The 9,153-nt window shown below is 32.9% G+C and overlaps 2 long non-coding RNA genes across 2 annotated transcripts; both read left to right on the top strand.

Moving 5' to 3' along the window:
* Positions 1 to 373: 373 nt before the first annotated feature.
* LOC121210142 (uncharacterized) lies at positions 374 to 1,139 on the top strand. The gene is made up of 2 exons (XR_005905260.1): positions 374 to 535; positions 801 to 1,139. It is a non-coding gene; the product is annotated as an uncharacterized lncRNA (long non-coding RNA).
* Positions 1,140 to 2,938: 1,799 nt separating this feature from the next.
* On the top strand, positions 2,939 to 3,974 carry LOC107899028 (uncharacterized). The gene is made up of 2 exons (XR_001684557.2): positions 2,939 to 3,430; positions 3,681 to 3,974. It is a non-coding gene; the product is annotated as an uncharacterized lncRNA (long non-coding RNA).
* The last annotated feature ends 5,179 nt before the right edge of the window (positions 3,975 to 9,153 follow it).

Here is a 9,153-nt window from a genome sequence, read left to right as displayed (position 1 = left end):
CAGTATTAGCGAAATAAAACTTAATTGAAAGAAAAGCGGACTCAAAGGGATAATTAATAAATATGAAACAATGCATCAAGGACCAAAACATAAACGCACACAAATGCGCCGGACCAAAAATGCAAATGTGTCGAATCCCCAAAACACAGTGCCCAGGTGCGGGCTAAATCGGAACGACGCACAAGATCCAGGGGCAATTTAAAAGAATTAAAAAAAACTTGAATATGGTCTGATTGAATGCAGGTGCAAAAGAAAAAGGGCTCAATGCACAAATCCCCCATTTTGAGTCAAACGTGTGGGCCCCTACTATTTAAAAACCATTGAATGCATTCTGCCATTTTTTTAAAAAAGACCCCTTTTATTTTTTTTGCAAATTCATTTTTCTATTGTTTTTTTTTCAAAAAGAAACAGAATGCTTCTTCTTCCCTGCTCCCTCTCCCTTTTTGCTAGAATTTCAACCTAGCCTTGCGCCACCCTGGAGGATCATCGGTGCCACGCACCTCCACCCCACCGCCGGTTCACGGAGCAAGACTAGGTAAGCCCCCCTTTCTTTCTTTTTACTTAAAATCAGTTTATAAAAAAACAAAAAAAAGGAAATACGAATCAAAAGAAAGTTTCAGGAAGAAGAATGAAAAATCACCTTTCAAACCTTAGACCCGATTTTTTATTTACTATTGATTTTCTCCCTGTATAATTTCTGCTATTGTACTTATATAATGGGCAAAAAAAAAGTCTCTTTTTACATTGCTTTGATTTAGCTTTATAGCCAATATTTACAACCGTTTGTTGCTTGTTTGCAGGTTCGTAGGCGAGTACGCCTCTGACGTGGACGTGGAGTGGCATATAACACGGAGGAGGTGAGTGACGTGCGGAGGAGGGACTGCGTCGGTTTGCTGAAATGACACAAAAGGGCTGCTAGGGTTTCCCTGTTGTGTTTGTGGGCCAATTAGGCCATTTGTAAATGGGTATTTAGGCTTGGGGTAAGGTTTTATTTTTTGGGTTTGGGTCTGCTTTTATTGGGCTCCTAGTAGTCTGGGCCGGGTAAATTTTGGGCCCTAAAATGATGAAATAAATATGAATTCCCAAAAGAAACTTCATCCTCCTTACCTTATTTACTGAAAAGCCCTAAGTTTTTTTCACCTTTCTTTTTTCTCCAACAATGTCTATTAGCTAGCTTTGCAAGAAAATAAGCTCACTATGTAGTTGTCATGTTACTATTACTAACTGTCGAAACCATTTTTTTGAGTTAGGGAAAAACGGGGATCGACTTTAAAATGAGCTGTGGAGTCGCCACCAATCCTTTTTGTTTAGGTGTGATTGGATCACCTAATAAAGCATTTTATTCCATTTAAATCAATTTTGGCCTACATAAATATGAGAAAACGGGTTGGGGAGTCGGTTACGTATGAGGAAGGATTAACACCCTCACTATGCCCAAAATTGGTACCAAATTGATTAAACACTGTCCTTGTGTCTGAGATTTAAAAATATTTTTGAAATGTGGTTCCTTTTATAAACATTTGAATAGCCCGAGTTGGTCGTCAAAATTCTCTTGTTTCAGAGGAATACAGCATCACATCCAACACGATAGGACACGATCCTTTATACCCTCGAAAACACGATAAATTTCGACTTCCAAAAGTTTATATGTTGAAAATTACAAAAGGATGCCCAATTATTTAGTCCAACGAAAAAACCGAAACCCAACACAGTAGGGCACGATTCCTCGAATTTCTAGATATTGAACATTGCCTTGTTTTAGAATTTAGAAAACATGTGTGAAATTCCAAAGAAATATTCAATTATTTTGAACAAACAGGAAATTGCAACCCAGCACGATAGGGCACGATTCCCGGAATTGTCAAACATCGAACATTGCCTTTGTTTTAAAGAATTTTTAAATGAATAATTATAAAACTAGCTTAAAACGCATTAATTCGACTTGAAATAAAGCGGAATACTTAGTTTTAAAGAGTTGGAAGTTATAAAGCAATATTTCATAAATCAAAAGGAAAACAATGATCATGGGATGATATGCACACATAAAATACAACATTTGGTGAATGAAGATAACATAATCTTATTTGATCAACTAACAAAATAAACGATTAAATATAAGTAATCTAAAAAATATAACCCAATTTTCGAGCATGTATGGAGAACAATTGACATAATAATACAAAAAAATGAATAAATGATATGCAACAACAATCTATGGAATAATATATAAAAAAATCAATATACAAAACAATATAGAAATTAAGAGCTACTATGAGGTGAAACGATATAAAAACTATATATAAAAAATCATAAGTGAATAGCACATGCAAAATTTGAAATAATTTATATATATAAAACTAAGTATATACATAACTTATTATTAAAATAGATATTATAAAAGAGGAAATTTGAGTCAAATAATGTACAAAATATTTTTAAAATGAAATATCAAAGTTGACCATACACATACAATAAAGAAAATTAAAAAAAAGCATATAAAATATGAAAGGTTTTTAAATAACAAAAAATGTATGATAAAATATATTTTATATACATAAGGTTTTAACATATATGCAAATAGATTCAAAAGAAATTATGTATGTGAAGTAACATAGAATTAATAAGGTATATAGAATAAAATCCAACTTTATCGTGAACTATATATGTTTAATAGAATATAAGAACATTTAAATGATATATTATACAAAAATGTTAAAATTATATGATATATAAAAAAACTTTACAATAATGATTTAAAAAAACAAAATAAAATTATCAAAGTAAGTAAAGATATAAAAATAAATAAACAAGAATTAAAATTGAATGCTAAGTGATTTTTTTTAAAAAAATGAATTATACAAAATAAAAAAAACTCAATTAAAATAAATTTAAAATGAAAGGGATAACTAATAAATTAAGCCATTGAAATCGCAAAAGACTAAGCGCAATGCGCGCGAATATGCAGGGATCAAAACTGGAAATATTCTAGATCTCAAAGCACAGCGTTTAGGCGTGGGCTAAATTGAAATGCCACGCAAACTTTAGGAAAAATTTAAAACAAATAAAATGCGAATTAGGACTGATTAAAAAGTCAGTGCTAAACGGAAGGACTATCCACGCAAATCTCCCATTTGGTGAACAAAAAGGCGGATCCGGGTCATGGAGCGGGTTGACGCGCGGATCCCCCTTCCCCTAAACGGCACCGTTTCTGATCTCTTATAAAGGCCTCAAATGACTCAGTTGGCCAAACCAAAAACACAACCCTAGCCTCCCATTTCATCTCCCTCAGTCGAACCTTAAAACCTTCCTCTCGAATGTCGATTCGCCACTGGAAACAACGATCAACATGTTCAAGGTTCTCTTTTAGCCTTAAGATCTCTTTTATACCTCGACTTGGGCAAAACAAAAAGGATCTCATGGTGGACTTACGGTAAAACTTCGTTTTCATTTTCTTTTTTGTTTTCAAATGCGAGAATCGAAAGACTAAAAGAAAAAAATTCGAGAGAAAATCAAAAGCATTAAGAATTTTGAATCGGGAATCACCTTTTGAATTTTTGGTTGCTTTGTATGCGTTTGTAAAAAAAGATCAATACATTGTCTTTGGCTCTATAGCCGAAATCCAAAAATAAAAATAAAATTTTTCTTCTTGTTTTTGCTGTCGTTCTCTCGTTTGTTTGCAGGTACGGGGTACGGGGCCAGCTGTGAGCGCACGGAGGCCGTACATGGGAGTGTTGGCTGCGGCGCACCAAGGAAACCTAGGGCTTCCGAAAGTTTTTTGATTTTGGGCCACTTGGGCCTTGTATTTTTGGGCTAGGTTTAATTAATGGGCTGATGTAAATAGACTATTTTAATTTTGGTTTTTTGTCTTTATTATTTTATTTTTTTAATTGTTTGGGCTGGTTAATGGTTTTGGGCTCGGATAAATTTGGGTACTTACACTAACAATTTATGGAGAAATTTTAAGTTTGAAGTGATTCTTGTTAGCTATGGAGAAAAAGGACCAAAGTGAAGAAGAAAGCAACGTTTTCTTCTTTGATATGATGGTGGCATGTGAAGAAGAGAATGGTGGAGATGTTTCTCCAAGTTTCCATAAAAAAATATATCTATCTTTTTTTAGTATTAAATTAAAATGAAGTCTAATTATCATCATTTCCATGTACCATCATGGTCAATTTGCTCATTAAGTCCTTCCCCTTTTCTCATCCGTTTAATCTAGTCATTTCTTATTTTTAATTTTCACACTATGGCCCAACACTTTTCACACTTCTACAATTTAATCCATTCCTTAAATTAATTTTTCCTAGATTCAAAAGTCTTCCTAATTTCTTACAATGCTCAATTACTCTCCCTACTCATATTAACAATTTTATTTTGTCTACTTCGAAAACCTTGAACACGTGTCAACCTGAATTGCCATTATTCACATCTCGGGGATGTTACAAATATGGTTCAATTATAAATTTAATAGCTTTTTATAATTTTTAATGATTTTAAAATGAATATAATTTCTAATGTTTTTTAATATTTTTTATAATTTTTAATAATTTTTATAGTTTTAGAATGAATTTGAATAAATGAGTATTTAGATTCAAATGAATTTAGACAACCATAGTTGAGGTGCACTTTGAATTTATTCTGAAAATAAGCTTCTTCTTTTTTTGTTAACATAGGTGCTGATGTGGACCATCATGTCAGTATTTATTGACTGATGTGGTAACCATTAACGGTGATGTCAACATTACTATTAGTTTCTAACAATCAACTTTGGTCAAAATATCCCATTGATTAAAATCGTCAATTTAAAAACTTGAAAAAAATTGGAATGATATTGATTGATTTTTTTTTTCTGAAATTCTTCTGACGATATTTATACCATTAAGCTAAAAATATTAATGTTAAATTTATTATATCACATGCTATATATTGAAGAGGCTTTTTTATCCATTCGAAATTTTCGATATCCTAGCAAAGTATCATTAGTAACTTGGATTTCATCTTCCAACTTTCTTTTCTATATTATTATTTTCACTTTGAAAGCCAACATGAGAAATGGTTTTTGCTCTTGGAGAAGTCCCATAAAAAAGAAGGATTAAATGTAAAATTGGCATTTATATTTTTACTTAATTTTTTTTCTAAAAAGTATTTTTTATAATTGAGGATAGAGATGGTGTTGGTTGGGATTGAATAAAAGTTCTTTTGCCACGACATAAATACTATTTCCACTAAATCAAGATATTGTTGGCTAAAAATGGTATTTAAACTATTAATTTTATTTCATTTTATTTAAAAAGTATACGACGTCTAGTAAAAATATGCCACGTGTCACGTTGTTGTTAGTGGATATTGTATTTTGGGGCAAAATGAGACAAAATTGAAATTTTAAGTGTCACTTTTAATGCCAATGAGAACTTGACACTGATGGAACAGGTTGTAGCCCCAAACCTTAAAGGCCTAGGTTTGAGTCCCACCATTTGCAATTGCAATATGTGGGTCTCTCTCCCATTATGTGCATATGTTTAATATAGGTTTTGTCAGATTCTTTCCAAATTAGTTTGGCTTTTGTTTGGTCAGACATATATAGGAGTGAGTATTCGATCGAGTCAAATCGAATAAGTAAAAACATTTTGAGTTAGTCGAGCTGACGAATCTTATTTTAGAAATCGAACTTAATTTGAATTTTTCTCGAATTGAGTAAACAAATTTCGAGTCGAGTTGACAAATCTTATTATTTATGCTATAACGCCCCAAAATTTTTATAATGATTTGTTAGGTTTTATTATAACTAAGTATATGTATCAGTGGTTAAGTGCCTTAATTCTATGTTTGAGGTCTTGGTTCAAGTCAGATTCTTTTGGAAAAAATTCAATTATGTTTGTTCCTAGGCCTAACTTTGCTCGTTGGGCTTAAATATTATTTTCGGTCAATTTATATTAGAATAAACTTGTTGGTTTGATAGTAAGATGTTTGTTAGTTTACTTTGGGGTTTAGTATTTAAGTCAATACAAGAGCAAAATTGAAATTATTTTTGCTAACCCTTAGTGTGCTATCCAAGTTGTTGGTGTTGGAATTTGATTAAAACTCTTTAAAAAGATAGTGTGTTATCAAGAAGTTAGTGGTTAGGATTTTAGTTTTATTTTGAAATAATAATATTTTTTCCCCTAAAATCTCTATCCCATGTTTCAAGCTTCTATCAAGTGGGGTTTTGTTTTTCAAATTGTTTCTTTATTTGTTCTTATTTTTTGGCTTTTCTTTCTTTTCAGATTGTTTTTTTTTCTTTTTACTTTTTGAATCTGCTTCCAAGACTGTTCTTGCACGAAGCTTTTGTGCTTTAGATCCTTTTCTTTAATTTGCGTTCAGTTCTTATACGAGTGGGTAAGTTTTAGTTTTGTTCGATTGGTATTCTTTTTCATTCTTTTCTTTTTCTTTGGTGGTTTTTATCAAGAGTTTCTTTAATAGGGTGAGTTGTTGATTAGGTTACGGTATGAGTTTAATTTTTGCAACGAATTTGTGTTGTTAGGTAACTATCATGATAATCAAAACTTTCACTCTACAAATTAATTGTGTTGGGAGTTGTTATTATAACACCCCAAACTCAGCCTAGACGTTTTGGCCAAATCTGGAAGTGTTACAAAGAAAATTTATAAAACGACTTCCTTGTTATTTACAAATCAACGTAAACCGTTATTACCTAGTAAGTCTGATTTGTATAGAAAACTTATTGATATGCTTATTTGATTTAAAATCATTTCTTGTTTACGTATTTCTATTAAATTGAATGTTTTGCAGCGGAGTTTCTTCAAAACGTTTTAATTTTGGCAAATTAAACTGTTTCTTAGAAAACTGTTAGTTCAGAAAAGTTGTCGTTTTCAATAAAACAATTTTATCTGTTGTTATGCTAGTAAACTAAAATAAAATCCAAAACCAAAAACAATTCCAAAAAGTCCGGAAAGTTTCAAAACTACAAAAATCTCATTAGAAAATTAAGCAAATTTTTTTATGAAAAAGCATTTTTACGGAAAAGTGGTCACATCTTAGTTTCTATCGCACCGACCTGCCTAAGTCTGAGGGTTAATTGAATAGAACAGAAAAATAGAGAATGCGTTTTATAACTCAATGTGCAATGCAAACGTAAACACCATTCAGATTTTAACCATATACAAAACAAATATAGAAATAGAACTTTCACAGAATCAGTATCATATAGAATCGTACAGAAATAGATATACATAGTCCTACCACCATCCTCTACACACCAACTCCGACCATCGCAACACATCACGTAGGGTATAAAACATCCACCCAGCCCTATACACTACATAGTGTCTATATGACACTTTTCAGAATAATCGCAGCAATGCTTCCAGTATATTGGCAATATGTCGCCTCATACAGAACACTTCCTCCTCATAATATAAATCCCACCCCATAGCTAAATATAGACAGAATATCACATGCATGCTCGTATAACAGGTGCTAAACATGCTCTTACATACAGAACAACTCATGCACATCATATTACACAATACTCACGTAGATGTTATTTTCATCAATTTCAATCTAACAGAGAGGCAGATTTCATGCTTTACAACTCATACCACACGTACTAACCCTACGGAAGGCCCCACAATCGATTATAATGACGTGTACAACCTTAAGGTAAATTCTGAAATTTGGGCCCACATGGCCTGGCACACGGCCAACAGCCCGTATGGCCCATACGGGCCTAAATGACCTAGGCTATGTGTTACACACACAGCCTCACACACACCCGTCACACGGTCATGTGTCACATACGCCCTACCCACGACCGTGTGGTGTCGACAAGCCCAATTTTTAGCTTTCGCCGATTGCCATTTTTCGAGTTTTTCGTTACACATCTGGCTCAATTTTGATGCAAAAACAACCCAAGACCTCTGAAACCTAAAAATAGCATCCCAACAACTATTTTAGCAATCGAGTTATGAATTCAACAAGACTAACCGAACTTAACCTTTCAAAATCGAACAATGCACACAAACTTACCGTTAACGAACACAGTCACACACACGAATTAGGCCGTTGGTGTGAAATCCACTGCTTCACAATCTTTTCCTACACAACACATTCACAGAAATTAAATTCCGTAAACTATAACACCATTACACCATCTCAAAAAGGAAGATCTTAAAACGGACTTACAGAAATCAAAAGCTAAAAATAAACAAAACCCCACTTAACAACCGAACGAAGAACACCAGGAATTTGAATCACAGCGATTTGAACAGAAGATTTGTGAGTAAAATCAAGGAAGAAGCCAAAAAAAATTGATAGAGAAAAGAAAAGAGAAAAACAAACATCAAAAAGAAAAGAATTTTGGGAAAAAGAATTAAATTAAAATTTTAAAAATTAAATCAAATAATATCCCAACTCCACACTATCCCACTAATTAACAAATCCCACCAAAACTGACCCACTAACTCTCATACACTACCATAGAATTTTAATTCCACCAAACCTCTACTACACAATCGGTACACACAAAAGCAAAAATTATTACCAAACACTCACTTAAGGATTTGAGCACAAGACACCGGGGCAAGCTAACACTTACCACTTGAACCAGCAGCCCTATTCTGATATGAGCTGACTTTAAATAAAATTTAAGTCAAGCAATTAAGAATAAGGCCATGAACAAAAATAGAAAATTTTCCAAAAGTGGGATTTGAACCCAAGACTTCAAACACACACCCACATTACTTAACCACTGAAGCAAACAACTAATAATGACAATTCATAAAAACATGATTCTATAAGTTAGAGCGTTACAAATCTACCCCCTAAAAAAAATTTCAACCTCGAAATTTACCTAATTCAAACAGATGCGAATACTGTTGAAGAATCGAATCCTCAAGTTCCCATGTGGCTTCCTCAGTGCCATGATTCTGCCATAGAACCTTCACTAACGGAATAGACTTCCTTATCAAAACTTTTACATCCTAATTTGGAATCTAAACTAGCTCCTCCTCAATAGTCAAATCTGGTCCTCAATAGGAATAATATGAGATGGGTCTGACCAATATCACCTCAACATGGAGACGTGAAACACATCATGGATATGATCTAACTCCGGAGGTAACTCTAACTGATAAGCAATTAGTCTTACACGCTTCAGAA

Source organism: Gossypium hirsutum, chromosome A11 (assembly GCF_007990345.1).
Source record: "Gossypium hirsutum isolate 1008001.06 chromosome A11, Gossypium_hirsutum_v2.1, whole genome shotgun sequence".
NCBI lineage: Eukaryota > Viridiplantae > Streptophyta > Magnoliopsida > Malvales > Malvaceae > Gossypium > Gossypium hirsutum.
The sequence above is the reverse complement of the archived record's forward strand: the minus strand, read 5'-3'. Positions and strand labels throughout refer to the sequence as shown.